General features: G+C 42.1%; 2 long non-coding RNA genes across 10 annotated transcripts in view; one reads left to right on the top strand and one right to left on the bottom strand.

Annotated features, from left to right (window-relative positions):
* Positions 1-15,571, bottom strand: part of LOC115652506 — a 91,535-nt gene that overhangs the window by 35,930 nt on the left and 40,034 nt on the right. Inside the window, exon 5 of one of the 3 annotated variants that reach the window (XR_004000665.1) lies at positions 4,363-4,436. The exons of 1 other annotated variant lie outside the window; for it this stretch is intronic. This is a non-coding gene — a long non-coding RNA (uncharacterized LOC115652506). Of the gene's footprint in view, positions 1-4,362; positions 4,437-7,894; positions 7,961-15,571 lie in introns of all 3 variants that reach the window. One more of the 3 variants, XR_004000666.1, reaches the window with a different exon arrangement.
* The window catches only part of LOC115652514, a 48,746-nt gene continuing 36,550 nt past the window's right edge, over positions 3,376-15,571 (top strand). For 3 of the 7 annotated variants that reach the window (XR_004000670.1, XR_004000671.1, XR_004000667.1), the window contains exon 1: positions 11,400-14,675. This is a non-coding gene — a long non-coding RNA (uncharacterized LOC115652514). Of the gene's footprint in view, positions 3,815-11,399; positions 14,676-15,571 lie in introns of those variants that run through there. The other 4 variants (XR_004000674.1, XR_004000669.1, XR_004000673.1 and 1 more) reach the window with 4 other exon arrangements.

Raw genomic sequence — 15,571 nt, 5'->3', positions numbered from 1 at the left:
ACTAAAATATTCTATCTTAAAATGTTGCTACAATACATTTCCAATACAATACAACACAATATCAGTAAAAGCTATCCACGTAATTCCAAATTACTAGGAAATAGTCCTTTTTATTTATTAAAAAAAGTTTCTTCAATCTCCAGTAGATTTACACTTGCAAAAAACATAAACAAAAACACCCTGTACCTCTTGGGAAGTTTCAGTGCAACATTAGCTTTTAACAGGACAACTGTAGCCTACTTGAAAAGTTTTTCTGAGAGCCAAAATAACTGAACAGGCTTAACAGAAACAAATTTATGAAGAGGATACTGATTATGTTTCATGACAAAATTATAAGCAAAAATCTGATCACAAATGAATAACTATAACTTTCATTTATGGGTCTAATGTAAATACATGTTTATTAGAGCTAAAAATATATTTAGAGAAAATATCAAATTAATCTTTTCTAAGGCCAAGTAAACCTCAGTTAATGTTTGACATTTTAACTGAGGTGAAAAATGCAAGCAGTCTTATGAGGTTCAATTTAAACTAAGTAAATTTCTCAAATACATTAAATGAGTAAATCAAGTATCAGGAAACATATAAATTACATAAATGTGCACTGTATAATGATATCAGATTGCTTGCTGCTTTCTTTTTAGCCACACCCACTTTTATATCATTATAAAAAATGGAAATAGCAAAGTTCTGAAATAAAAATGAAGCTAAAAAGAAATCACTGATGTAGTTAAATATCTAGTAAATGCAAATATTTTAATTATAGAAGACTATAATAAAGCATAATAATATGTATGCTAGGTACTTAATGTCAGAGAATGAAATAAAGCATACCCACCTGTACAATACTTACCTGTTCTGTTTTATAAATTAACTATGAGAGTCAGGACAGTTATTTCCTTGAAAGTGAAAGTCAGTGTTTATAAGTTTACTTCCATTGCTGAATAGTGTAAATCTGTTCAAATACTGATATTTTAAAAAGTATACACTCAGCTACAAAGAAACAGCTTTGTGCACATTCTGGCACAAAGTATTAAAAATGTTTCTTAAAACAGTTAAGTAGTAATCATATACCTCCAAGGAAATAAATGCTAAAATGTCATAAGGTATTATTAGCATCACAATTTAACAGATTAAACTTAAATTTCTAGCTATGAGGATTTAAGGATAAGCTAGAGACAAACTAAGAGTAACTGTACCTGAATAGATAGACTGAATAGTCTGATTTGTATACTGGATTTAAAAACTGAGAAAAACCCAGGGTTCACAATAAGAATGTGTTCTTAAACTATTGTATTTCTGCCTTACACAGAAAATACCTTGAATCCAGCTAACACGCTAAGTTTTGTATTTCACTTTAAGGCTACAAGCCTTCAACCATGTACATAGAAATCCTTTGTACAACACTTCTGCACCCCAACTCTTCTGTACGTCCCTCCTCCTACGTTACTCTATTAACTCATTATTTTCGGTGCAGAGGGTGCTAAGTAAAACGCACAAACTCTTGGCACTAACCAGAGTGGATAGATGCGCGCACGGGGGGTTGGGTGGGGTGGGGGGGCACAAGGAGAGAAGCGGAGAAATCCTATGACCCAGTCCAACCTTCAAGCCCCAGTAATGCGTTCATGCAGCCAATCAGGGGGACCGTATACTCGGTCCAGTATTTTCTGAAGTGGCACATAAATGAGGGCCCGATCCTGAATACACTGCGCACCCAACGCTCCCCGGAATTCAGTGGGGCTACTGGGTGCTCAAGGAAAGTAGACTAGTGCCCTGAGATCTAGCAGGATTCGGGGAAATATTCATACGTCTTCCTGCATTTGGTAAAGGTTCTGGCGGCCGAAAGCGAATAGGGAAGTAGGCAGAGGAATAAAAGTAGCGCTAGAAATTGTATCTGGGAAGGAGCCAGATGGTCTGCCTGTTTCTGAGTTTGCAGCGCTGTACGTTTAGCTTATCTGCCTGCCCCCTGTACATTATTATCCCCCACTCACTCCCACCAAGTAACTGCTGCAACAAAAAGATGTCTTTCTTGTGTGTGCGCAACTATGAAGCGTGAGCGCCCACGCCAAATCCAGTCCCGAGAGGGTTAAATAGCGTCGTGGAGGAAAAGACACAGTGTCACATATTATGTGTATGCAACGGGGTAGTCGCTCATCACATACACTGCGCGAATAAGCCCATTACATATCACCATTAGCACAAATCCTCATAACCCAGGGGAGACTGAGAACTGCTGCCCACCGAGAACTGACATAGAAACAGCCACCAAAAAAACAGCTAAGCCAATGACAAATAGCGACCCGGGTGACAGAGACGGAGAGTTTAGTAGGCGGAGAAGAGATGGTGAATGGCCACTTCTAATCACAGTATTAGACTACGCTGCCTATGGGAACGATATTTATTTATTTTGGGGGGATGGAGGAAGAGAAGGCAAAAAGCACCTACAAACGACTGGTACGATTCAAATGGTCCCAAATTACGTTTTCCCTTTGAGCTCGGGAAGTCAACTCGCGTGTTAATGTTAAAAACAATTAGTCCTGGGTAATATACGATTAAAAGCGCGTCGGTCCTTCGTTATTAGCCAAAGGGACGGAGATGATAAATGCGATAGCGTGCGGCTGCACAACCGTCACCCAGGTCTCTGCTAAAGGCGGCTTCGAGACCGTGACACGGGAAATTACGATCTTACAAAGTGCGAGGCTGAGAGAGCTCCGAGAGAGAGGAGTTAACCTGCCTTCACGGAAAAGGGGCGGGGGGAAAGAGGGGCTATTCGGGGGGCCCTAATCCGGGTTACAAACCCGGGGGGGCGGGAGGCTGAGAGAGGGGAGCCCTGCTGACTGCTGCAGACCAGTGGAACCAGCAATCGCTGTATCCCGAGCATCTCCGGTCTGCCCCGCAATGCCCACGGCCACGGGGACCACAGCCTGTCACGTCACGTCACGGCAGCGGGGCGCCCACTGGGAGCTGGGAAGGCGCCCTCCGCTCGGGGTGTTCCGGGTCCCCACCCTGCCTCTAACTTCCCTGCCCATCTCTGCTTGGGGCTGAGCCGCTCGCGAAGGGGGGGAGGGGAGAGGAGCACGATCGCAGACAGGGTCTCTGCCCGGGAGATGCTCCCTTCAGCCGCCCTGGGGCGAGGGTTACCTGAGAGAGGCGGGCGCTCCGGGCCCCGATCCTCCCAGGCTGGAGACTGACAGTGACAGATACGCTGAGGAGCCGCCGCTACCGCCGCCCTGCTCACCCCACTGCTGCCTCCGGGGCCGGGATCCCCACCGACAGGGTTTCGGGTGGATTTTTCCCGGAGGCGGGACACGGGTCGACCCCGTTAACCGGACAACACCCTCCCCCCGCGGCCGCTCCCTCCGGCTCTTACCGCCTGTGCGGGCGCCTCCTCGGGCCGCGGGTATTTTTGGCGGCGGTCTGCGCCCAGCCCAGCGGCCCCGCTAGCTGCGGCTCCCCCGCGGCAGCGATGCGATCGGGCATCACTCGAAAATGGCGCCGAAAGCGCAGGGCTCTTCATTCAAATTCGTTAGAGCCAGCCCCGCTGCCCTGGGGCATGCCGGGAATGGGGGGGGAGCGAGGGGGAGAGCTGCTCGCGCTGAGGCAGCGCTACGGAGACGGCGCTGCTGTCAATAGCACCCCTCCCCCTCCCCGCTGGCGCGCGCTCCACCCCCTCCCCGCTAGCGCGCGTTCCCGCACTAGCAACCCAACCGCCACTCACGGGGGGGGAGGAGAAGGGAGGGGGGAATGTCACCCAGAGCCCCAGACCCTGGGGAGAGAGACAGTCATTCACCATCAGCCCTATGGACTTGTCAAGGTAAAGGGGGGGCGAGAGGGGGCGGGGGAGGGAGACTCAGAGAGAGGGGGAAAAAAGAGGGGGGCAACATCGAGAAACTTTAGCGCACCCGATAATAAACCAGTCCATCCCCAAGCCCATTGCCAGTGCAGCGCTCGCGATACAGCCCGACACCCCCTTCCCCCCGAGCCAGGCCACGCAGAAGTTGGAGGCGCTCAGAGTTACTCGCCCCCATGGCACAGCTGTAGCCTGTGGGGCCCGATTCTGTCTTGGCCACAGCAGCTCCCACAAGTCAGTTTACATCAGCGCTGTATTTGGCCTAATTCTGCCCTCAGACACAGCTAGGCAGTTCTGCCTGAAGTGGGCTGCAGCTGTGTGGGCCCATCTGAGGGCAGCCTTGGGCCCAGAGTGTATAACTAGCCACTGGATAGACTGCCTACCTTCAATGGAGGCAAATTAAGATTTCCTTTGAAAGTGTTAGCTTTGGCATTTAACAAGGCTTAGCAATGTCTATAGACTCTTTCATCATCCAGCCACTTCATAAACATTGACTAAACATGGTATCCCACCTGCTAGTTTGGTGTATCACTATCCCCATTTTACAGATGGGAAAGCTGAGATGGAGGTTGTGACTTGCTCAGGGCTGTGGAGGAAGGATAAGAAGTCAGGTCTGCTTGACTTTTAGTCCCCTGTTCAAACTACTAGACTACACTTGGCTTTTAACTGTTTAAGGACCTGCTCCTGTGAGGGACCCTTGTGCTTGTACAGAACCCATCCATTGCACCAGTGCAGAGTAGCTTGCAGGGTCAGAGGCTGGGCCTAAAATTATAACCTTAATGTAAAATTATTGTAAGATATTTCATGTAACTTCTTTTCCTTTCCTTAAGAAAAAAGATTAAACAAACAAGGCCCTGATCTTGCAAACACTTGTTTACATACCTAACTTTGGGGCAGATTTTCAAAAGCACAAATGGGAGTTAGGTGCTGTACTCCCATTGACTTTTATAATCTTTGAAAATCTTTCCCTTCATGTATGTGAGTGAGTCCATTAAGCTCAGCAAAACTATTCAAAAGTATAAAGGTTTGTAAGCTGAGGGCCTAATATTTCTACTGATTTCACTACACTCTTCTAGAGCTGTATGATCAAAAGTATGCAGTTCTGGAACTTCACAGTGAAACGGCAGTGCAAAAATAACACAAATAATTACATAACTAACATTACCATTATGTAGAGAGACCTGAAGAAGAGCTCTGTGTAAGCTCCAAAGCTTGTCTCTTTCACCAACAGAAGTTGGCCCAATAAAAGATATTACCTCACCTATGTTGTCTCTCTGATATCCTGGGACCAACATGACTACAACAACATTGCATACATTGATATTCTGTGTTTAATTTATTACACTGTCCTTCAAACTTAGTGGAAATGTTATATAGTACATTGCAAAAGTGATTTTTAAATTTGTATATCCTTTCCCTCTAATTATCTTTGAAACAAGTTCATAATCAGCACTAGCCACCTGAAAAACTTCAGCTTGTAAAGTTTAGCTATTTTAAATTGTGTTAAAATAATTAATCACTTTATAGCAGTAAAGATAATACATATTTTCACCCTTAATTTACTAAAAGATTAGTGAAAATCAAACTTTCAAAAAAATGACCTTTGAACTGATAAAGTATCAAAAATTTCAGTTTCAGTGAAAGAAAAACTATAGTACTGTCTATACTATTTGTATGTGTTTGGTTTATACACACTGATTCATAGTCAACATTCTAGACATCTTTTTCTATGAATAACCATTTTTAACTATAATGCAAAACAGTGTATAAGGGAAAGGTGTACCACGGAGATCTGACAGCCTACACAACAGGTTGTAATTGCTCTGGTCTGTAGTGTGAATTATGGTGTTGTCAATCATAACTTCATAGTTAAGGTTTCACCAAGATTGTAGCTAAAATGAGATTTTGTATCCCCTAATGTCTAATCATTGCCCTCACATTTAGACTCCTTACTTAACATGCTTAGGCCCCTATCCTGTAAAGATTTTAGGCACATAGCTAACTTTATGGACTGTGAGTAGTCCCATTGACTTTAATAATCATATACTTCCTATATAAGTTTTTGCAAGATCAGGGCCATAAACTAACATCCTACTTGAATTGTCTAGATTATTTCATGTAAAGGCAGAAACTTTCATTTGAAACTTTAAGAAAATAAAAACTTCCTGAAATTTTGCTCTCTTTGGCTTTTTTTGGCTCTCTCTAACAAGCATTTAGATCTCCAAGACACTTAGAAATACAGTCATTCACTACTATCTCGCCATATCTCAAATCTAAGATAACTAGTGAAACGTAATTTATAAAAAGTTATTCTCGATATTACTTATAACTGAACAGATCTGCACAAATAGAAACCAGTGGAAGATGTCTTGATTTCTTAATTACTTCCATTGATCTCAATGGGGTATTGAGTCAAATATTGTACAATTACACTTATTTAAATATCAAAATTATTAACTACTTACCTGCTGATCACAGCATATGAGAAAGGAAAGGGATGATCATATTATGAAGATGTGTGCAATTTACAGTGAGTGATGTCCATTCTGGTGTCACAATTGGGAGGCATTTGGGAGAGTATTACCACTTCCCCCTAGCCCCCCTCCTCAATTTGACCAGTGAAGCTAAAGGTTAGAGGGAAGAACAGAGCCTAGCGGGGTCTCTGAGCTGCCAAGGGACATCCAATCCTCAAATCTTTACCTTGACCAGGCCAGGTCCCCTCAGATCAGCAGGGGCTTGGTCTGTATCGATGATGAATTTCAGGCCAGGCAGCTTCCTCTCTGGCTATAACAGCTGCCTTTGCTGGATGCTGTCTGCAGACTCAGATGCACATTATTGCATCAGTTACCCGTGGTTCATGTTTTTAGACACTTTTATTTGTAATGAACATTGAGATTCTGTCATTATCAAGTAATACTTGGAGCCAGGGCCTTAGACACTTGTCTGTAGTTCCTGCATCTTAATAATGCAGTGGGTGTATCCAAATCCAGAGGGGTGCCAAGCCTGAGGAGCCCAGCAGAATAAGTATGATCAGATTTGAACACCTGCACAATCTATTGTGAGTGGCATCTCATTTTGGTATCCCAAATGGGCAGAACTTGGGTTGTGGGTGGATCTTGGGGGATTCCCCCCCGTCCAATTTGAGCCCAGCCTTGCCCAACTTGTCTCTGTATCTCATCTACTCTTGATGTCAATCTGTGCCAAAAAATTAAAAAATATGCAAAGTTATGCAAGTTTTATCTGTCAATAAATAAATGCAGAGGCTCCAGCGTGACAGTGGGGACCACAAGCGATTGGCTGCATGAAAGTGGGAGATCACCCTGCCCCCTCATACCTGGGACATGGACTCAGTGGTGAGGCTGCACCCAACCCTGACACAGAACAAGGTCTGGGCCTGCCCTAGAAACACCCTAGGCTCTGCCCCACTGCGCTAGGCATACCAGGTGTGGGGAAGACATGCTCTACCAGGCAGGATCCAAGTGTGGAGGAATCCAAGTGTGGGGTGAGAGGATTCTGTGTGGAACAATCTGGGTGCAGGCAGCTCAGTAGGGGAGTCTATGTGTGTGTGGGGATCTGGATGCACAGAGGCTCGTTGCGGTGCGGGTTCCAGGTGCAGACGCAATGGGACTCTGCAGGGGCTTCCAAGTGAAGGTGGTTGGGACTTAGCGGAGGAGACTGGGTGTGGGGATCTCGGTGCTGGGGGAGTGGGTCTTGGTGGGGTGGGGATCTGGGTGCAGCTAGTTGGGGGTCAGTGGCATGGGGGTCTGAATGTGAGAGCTCAGGGTGGTGCAGGGGGTGGCGCATCAAGGTGGGGGTTTGAGTGCAGGGAGCTCAGTGGGGAGGTGGGCTGGGTGCAGGGATGGGGGGCCGGAGGCAGGGGCTATGGGTGCAGGGGGGGCTCCAGATGCAGGGTTTGAGGTTCAGTGGGGTGGGGTTTGGGTATGGAGGGCTAGGGGGTTTCTGGATGTATGCGTGAGGCTTGGCAGGGGTCCTCTTACCACCCATCCTCTACTTCCTACAATAGCCAGCCAGTCTTCAGCTTACTTTGGCAAATTTAGGACCCATAACTCATCACAGTTGCAGCTTCACTTGTGATAGCAGTGATAGAGGCTGTAGTGTAGATAAGACTTTGTTATACCACATCTACCCTTGTTTACTGGTAGTGTTGCAATGTTATTGAATTAAAGGTCCTAAATTCACCAGTGTAGACATAATCAATGGAACTTCTCATGATAATACACAGTACACCAAATAAAAAGTGTTTGCAGGACTGAGAAGTACATCAGTTTTGTAGACCTTCTTACAAATATTTTGTTTAAAAAATTGTAGCACATTTTCACCATGCCTCACCTCTGAACTCTGAATAGCCAACCCTCAATTTCACTTTTTAGTCTTCCTGCTGTCATGATTCTCTTTAAGATAAGAACGAGCCTTATGGGCCTCATCCTCCCTGATTGAACTAACCTCATTATCTCTAGCTTGCTTGCATATATATATACCTGCCCCTGGAAATTTCCACTACATGCATCTGACGAAGTGGGTATTCACCCACGAAAGCTCATGCTCCAAAACGTCTGTTAGTCTAGAAGGTGCCACAGGATTCTTTGCTGCTTTTACAGATCCAGAGTAACACGGGCTACCCCTCTGATAATGGGCAAGAAAGGCTGGGATATACTATATTTCATTCTAAGCCCCTGATATTGATCCTGAAATAGCTACCGGGCCCCCAAAGAGTAATGAAGCACATCCTCCTTTGTTGGGGCTAAGTAAAGAAATGAGATGTTACTGAGCTTTGATTCCACAGTAGCATATCGATAAACCTGTCCAAATGTTGCTAGTTTTTAAATATCAATACACTTACTGTTTTAATTTTGTGGTTTTTTTGTTGTTAATTTAGCACTCCTGAAAGGTGCCAGTTTGGCATTTGTTGAAACTGAAGCCCTATATTTATCCATAGATTAGTTTCAGGGGGCAGTGGCACAGCAGACTTCTCCACAGTGCCATGCCAATGAGCTTCAACCCTGAACTGAAGAGAAAACATTTAATGGTGAGAAAGTAGTTTACTCTTCATGACTATTCAGTTCTTTCACTGGATGTTTTATTTTAGCAGTGATAGAACTTAGATGTATAGCAGTGGTCCAGCCTCTGTGCCAACCCTGTCCCCCAAGACCCCACTCCTGTGTCATCTCTTCTTCTCAAAACCCTGCCCCCCCGCTCACTCCTCTCTGCCCCATCTCATCACTCACCCTTATGGCTGGTAAATAGTGGGAGGGCATAGCCCTCCCACTTTTAGAAGTGATGGGCCTCCTGGCCCTCCACTGTTCTGGCACCCCTGCAGTGGTCTTCAAACTGTGGGGCATGCCCCCAAACATTTGGGGGGTGCATGGCAGGGCCCAGGTCAGCCACCACAGGGGCAAGGAGGGAGTGCAACCCAGTTCCACTCTGCCCCCTGCCCAGCTCTGGCCCAGCCACAGCCCCACTCTACCCCCAGCCCGGTTCTGGCTCCAGCCTAGCTCTGCCCTCATTCCTTCTCCATCCCCATGCCAGCTCTGCCTCTAGCTCCAGCTCCTTCCCCATCCCCAGTTCTGCCCCCAGCTCCACCTTCAGCCCATGCTCCTCTGTTGAGCCAACTGTGCAGTAATGGAGAGGGAGCACAGACTCATTCCATTACTGATAAGGGGGGACACGACAGGAAAAGTTTAGGCACCACAGATGTACAGAATGGTAATCACCAGGACCAGTTTTCTTTCCTTTTTTGAAAATAGATATCATAATTGTTTTTCTCAGTCTTTTATTACTTCCTCAGTTGTCCATGGCTTTGCAAAAATAATTGTCAGTGACACAATAACTTCTTTAAATATAATACCAACTTTGGGCCCTGATCCTGTTGACATTTATGCATATGCTTAACTTTCCCCATGAGTAGTCTCATCAATAGACTGACTCACATGAATAAAGTTGAACATAAGTTAAAATGTTCGAAGCACTGGAGCCTTGAATTCTGTGTGGGTGAATCCCTGCATCTGAATGGAATGCCACTGAAATTAATGCAGGATTTGGCACCTCTAACGTAAACTCTTTGTCTAGCATTTACTTATTTGCTTTTTTGCTACCTAATCTGTTTCCCCCAAGCCTGGCTTAATTTAGGTTGTTCAGTTGCTTCTGAAAATTTCTCATTTCTGGTGTGCAGCCTGTAGGCCCTCACAATATGCATGAACTTTTATTGAGCCGCACAATATCTCTGTGAAGTGCAAAGTATTACTTTATTATACCTATTTTACCGATGGGTAAAACAAAGCATAAAAAGATTAAGTGAATTGCCCAAGATCATCAGAAAGGGGCAGAGTAGGAATATAATTTGAGAGTTAATCCTTCACTCTCCTCATTAATCTTCTTTATAAAATATTGAGATTTAAATGTAAGGTTTTTGTATTTTTGCATTTATTTTAAGAATATTATTTATTTACAGTATTTATTTATTTATTTATTTTGCAAATTAATATAAAGCCTATTTTTTCAGTTCTCTGGATATGTTTCAGAATATTTCATCCATTAGTTTGCATTGCTCCAGAACAACATGCCTCCAGCAGTAACCTTGATACTACTCCACAGTTTTAAATTAATTAGGAAAGGTGTGAATATGATGACCAGAGGCTGAAAAATAAGGAGCAGTGTGATAAATTTCAGGATTTTTTGGAGTATAATTCAATGATTACATAAAGATGTTCTTTTTTCCTTGTCTTGTTGATAGAGAATAGTTTTAAACAGTGGTATGCAAAATGTAGTCGGTAGGCTCCAGGTGATGGACAGAGATAACAAGTAATCTGTGGCATACTGACAGTGTTCCAGATGATTTTGGGTATACTTATGAGAGGGTATCTCTGTGTCTTCTCTTTCTCTATAGTAGCAGTATCATAAAGTGAGGAGTAATGGAGAGCACCGCCTTCTTGGCTGCTTTCATGATTTCCACAGCTCCTTCTATCTCTGTGGTCCTGTTACCATAGAGATAGTAATATTGGAAAGATTAACCCTCTCCCAGCTAATTACACAATCTGTTTTGGAAGTGCAAGTGCAAGTAGGCATAGAGGACTGTGAGTCCCCTTAACAGTTAAGGCTGGAACCCTGTGTCAATAATTACTTTAGTATTAATGGTATCACTCACTGAATTAATTATCTTTCGCCAGAGGTAATTGCTGTGTTACAATATATTCATTGTATTAAAAAGAAGTTTTTATTTTTATATTTAAACCAAAGAGAGACCAGGCAGTAATCCAACCTTTATGCTCAGAGCATAAAGAAATAACCAGGAACTCATTTATTTTTTAATGTGGATTTCACAGTTTGTTTTTTATTTCTCAGTAACTTTTTCTCTGGTTTTCATGAAACCAGATTCAGCAAAACTCTTAAATATGTGCATAATTTTAAGCACATAAGTAATCACATCCTGCTTCAGCAAAGCACTTAAGCCTGTGGTCAAATGACATTGGCTTCAGTGGGACTTAAGCACAGGGGTGGAATTATTTATGAGCTTAAAGTTAAGCACATGCTTAAGGGTGGGATTTTCAAAAGCTCTCAGAATTGACCTCTCTCTTTCACTTCAATGGGAGCAGAGTTAGGTCAGTACTGAGTGCTGTTGAAAATTCTGCCTCAAATGCTTTGCTGAATTAAGGCCTTTGTTTCTTTTTTTGTTCCATCCCTTTTTCTCTCTTTAACTCACTTTCACTTCTCTGACACTTCTCACACACCCTGTTTCCTACTAACCTTTCCTCTTTCACTCAGCTTCCTATTAACCTTTCCTCACTGACTCTCCCCTACCTTTCTTCCCTTTGTGGCTGTCACTACACTTTTTTCAGTTAGTGCCTTTTTCACTGGTTGCCTGAATCTAACTGCCATAGAACCTTTTGATTTCAACTCTGCCTCTTCTGCTGAAGAAATACAAGCCAAAAATGTTCAGCTACAGCAGAATAGTGAGGAAAAAAAATCAATGCATGTGTAGTTTGTAAGAGGGCAAAGCAGGACATAAAAGATATAAAAAGTTATTTCACGTAACAGAATTAAATGCTAGTTCTATTCAGTAACAGGAATTTCTGGTGGTTGTTTAATATCCATTGTCTTCTTAAAAAGTTAGTGCACATTGAAAATATTTCATTGAATGAATGTGTATCACTGAACCTTTTTTTAGGTCTAGGGAGAGGCTAAGTGGGAGTGGAAGAGAAGCAGGAAGTTACAGAGAAAGTGGTGAAGTGCAGTGCATTCTATAGGCCTGTTGCCTGTTAACTGCAGTCTTGGTGAATATCAAAAAAAGGTAATCTGAACTGCACTTCTTTTATTTTGCACCTTCATGAAGGGACATATAATTAGGGCCCTGTATACTCTGCGGCACAGAAGGACCAAATTCTATGGAAACAATCCTGAAGGCTCTGGATTAATGTATTCCATAAGTATGGAATACCTTTCATTCTAATCCCCCTGTCATACTACAAACACACATGGGTGGCTCATCACTGAAAACGCTAATTGACGTAAAATTAATTGATGATTATTTTTTTGCAATTATTTTTGAGAATGGATTTTTTTTGCTAGGGTTTTCAGATGGCCCAGCTCCAATCCTAGGCATTGATTCCCATGATATTTTCTTAGCAGCCTGGTTTAGAACCACCTTCTTTCCATCCCTGTCAGAGAAAAAGGGTTTGTGGCTGGCTTCAGTGTCTCATTTACCTGGCTCCCTAGGCCTTGGCTGCTGTGCTGTTCTCTACTCTAACAAGCTCACCAAGCTATACTTTTGGCTCTCTCCACTCTCTGAACTGCAAACTGGACTTCAGCTCTTAGACACACTCTGCTGCCTAGCTCCATGGAACAGTGTAGGAAGCATGCACAATAATCCACTTAATCGGCTTTTTTTTAGGGAAAGATGGAGAGCAAAAGGTTACTGAAAGCAGCAGGGCAATGAGACGGACCACAAAATTTTGGGTGGCTGTCTCCAGAAATAGACCAAATTCCATGCCATCTTGGTAAAATGCCAAAGTCTGTGGGTGCAGAATCATAGAATCCAAGGGGCCCTGACTGCAAGGAATAGGGCACATCACACCTCTCAGAGCTATTGTTTCAGGTTCTTTGCAGATTCAGGCAGGAAACATTGCATCAGTTTACATTCATTTGATGTTTTGGAAGCTGTCTCTACAACCATAACAATTAGAAATAAGGCCAAGATTTCACCCATAGTTTTTTTTAAATGGAAGTTTAGATTCTGCAGCACAGTTCTGTGGAAAGGGGTGAATTCCTCAGCCATGGAATCACAGAATGCTCAAGGCTCTGCATATGACATGTTACTGAATTAAAAAAATACTCCTCACTATCACAGTGATTGGTCTCAAATTTATAGGAGCCAAACTGCCTTAAACCCAGGACTCTGGATTTGTTGGGATTGTGAAAGTGGGCACACATTTTATCTGCTTCATTGCTCACTCACAGGAGAGATGGCAGGGGATAGAAAACTTTGATAACTTTGGACTCTGATCTCTGTAGAACATAGGATTCTTGTCAGTTTAATTTTTTTGTCTGCTCACAAGAATAGAGCCAGCAGACGAACAGATAAATAGTATGGTATCTGTGATTCCAACAGAATTGTGTTTATATTATGAATGTATTTATATTTACTTCTAGTTTATGAACTGGTTTCTTAAGTCTTGTAGCTTTTGTTTTTGAGAACTAGTTCTCTATTACTAGTTACTTCTGTATCTGTGTGCATGTGTAAAAAGAGGAGACACCTTTCCCTCTGCAAGTTTCTAGGAGTGTCAAATTTGAAGGCTAGACTCATGATGGCTATTGACAGTGTCCCTTGTCCATTACAAACCTGTTTTTAAAGAGTTTGTAGTTTATATATATATGAACATGATCACTGTTGATGTTTCCCTGAATGGACTCAACCTAGAAGTGTTCTTTAAAAAAAAACCCTGAATGTAAGTTCTGTGTGAACAGGGAATGAGATATGTTTATTTGTTTAAAATGACTTTTTGCACTTCTTGTATCTTAAACATCTTTGATTTAAAAGCTTAATTTTAGCAAATAATCAACAATACTTTGTTTTCATAAGAATTTTTGTTTAAAAGGCCAACAAATTTAACTTTAAAAAGTGGCTGGTCCTAAACTGATTTTCATGGCAATTTTTTATTACATATTTTCTAAGGCCCTGATCTTGGAAGCTGCTTGATACTGTCCCCTGCGCCAGCATGCAGCCCATTGACTTCTTTGGGACTCCGGACTGGCTCAGGGATCTGCCTGCATAGTTCAGCTTCCAGGCTCAGAATCTAAATAGGTATTTGCACAATAATCCAAAGAAACAAGGGTCGTTAATGATTACAAAATGTGTTAAAATGTGTCAAAATATATATTTGTACCATATAACAGTGAAGGCTTCCTGAATGTTAATGAATATTATATCAGTTAATGTACATATCCTTAAGATTTTTTTCAAACCCACATTTAAAAAAAAGAGAATTAAATAAAAAACAAATACTAAAACTGATATGCAAATGAAAAAAAATCATAAATACTACACTTAATCAGGCTGTGAGAAGACACAAGAGCACATTAATAATTAATTTTTATCTCCCTACCTATTTTTGCAGGTGTGTGAAGGAGCTTTCATTATTGTAATTTCTACATAAGCCCAGATCCTGCAGTTGACTCTGTGTGGGTGGGACTCTATTGAAGTCAATGAGACTCCACACTGGGGATGGGTTCTCCTCATGAGAAGTCAGTTGCATGGTCGGGATCCTAGTTTGACGCCTCAGGGTGCATTCCGGAGCCTGCTTACCAAGATAATGTAAGTCCTGTTTTTTCCCCCCAGATTTGTTTTCTTTTATGTGCCAAAGGGTATGAAATAAGAGTACTAAAAATTAAAATATTTTGCTTGGAGTAGTTTTAACATTGTGCTAAAAAAAGGTGTGACTTTGGGGTTAATTACATTTATACATACCTTTCTTATTATATTTTCTTGGCAGTACTTTAGGTAAATTATATATTACTTTTGTCAAAACATGTCCTTCTCAATGGCACTAAGATTTTGTGGATATTGAGTCACAAGATCAGAAAATTTTACTCTAAGTACACTGAAATTGTTGAATTTTCTAGTAGTTATTGATATGTCAATATTAAAAAAGGACTATGGGTAAAAATGAGAATTGAGAAATTTGAGTTAAGTATCCAAGAAATCCTTATTTAGCTTAGGGTTAGAAAACATACAGCATATCTACCAGGGGTCTCATTAGTCTCTGGATAATTTGATCATCTAAATGTGGGATACAGTAGTATTGCTTCTAGAAATGGAAATGTGAATTTGTTTCTCTTTTCACTTTTCATAAATTTTAAATCTTTTTCTCCTTCTAGACACACACACACTATCTCTCTCAATCTTTCTGAAATTTAGAGAAAATTCTGTAAAAACTGATTACACTAGTATTTGTGTAGCTACAGTATCAAAATTTATAATATACTTATTTTCTGATGGTTTGCATACATGGATGTTAATAAATGTGCACTTGCACTATGTATCTTTGTGAAAGTTTAAGTAAACTAAACTAATCTGGAATTCTGATTGAATTCCATCAGATATGCTGATTAAACTGTAAAGTCCTTGGAGCAGGAATTGTATCTTTTATTGTGTCCATCACACTCTTAGTGCTTAAATAATAATAATACTTATAATGTCATATGCCACTG

Source organism: Gopherus evgoodei, chromosome 1 (assembly GCF_007399415.2).
Source record: "Gopherus evgoodei ecotype Sinaloan lineage chromosome 1, rGopEvg1_v1.p, whole genome shotgun sequence".
In the NCBI taxonomy this organism is placed as follows: domain Eukaryota; kingdom Metazoa; phylum Chordata; order Testudines; family Testudinidae; genus Gopherus; species Gopherus evgoodei.
Note: the sequence above shows the minus strand (reverse complement) of the source record. Positions and strands in the feature narration are given on the sequence as shown.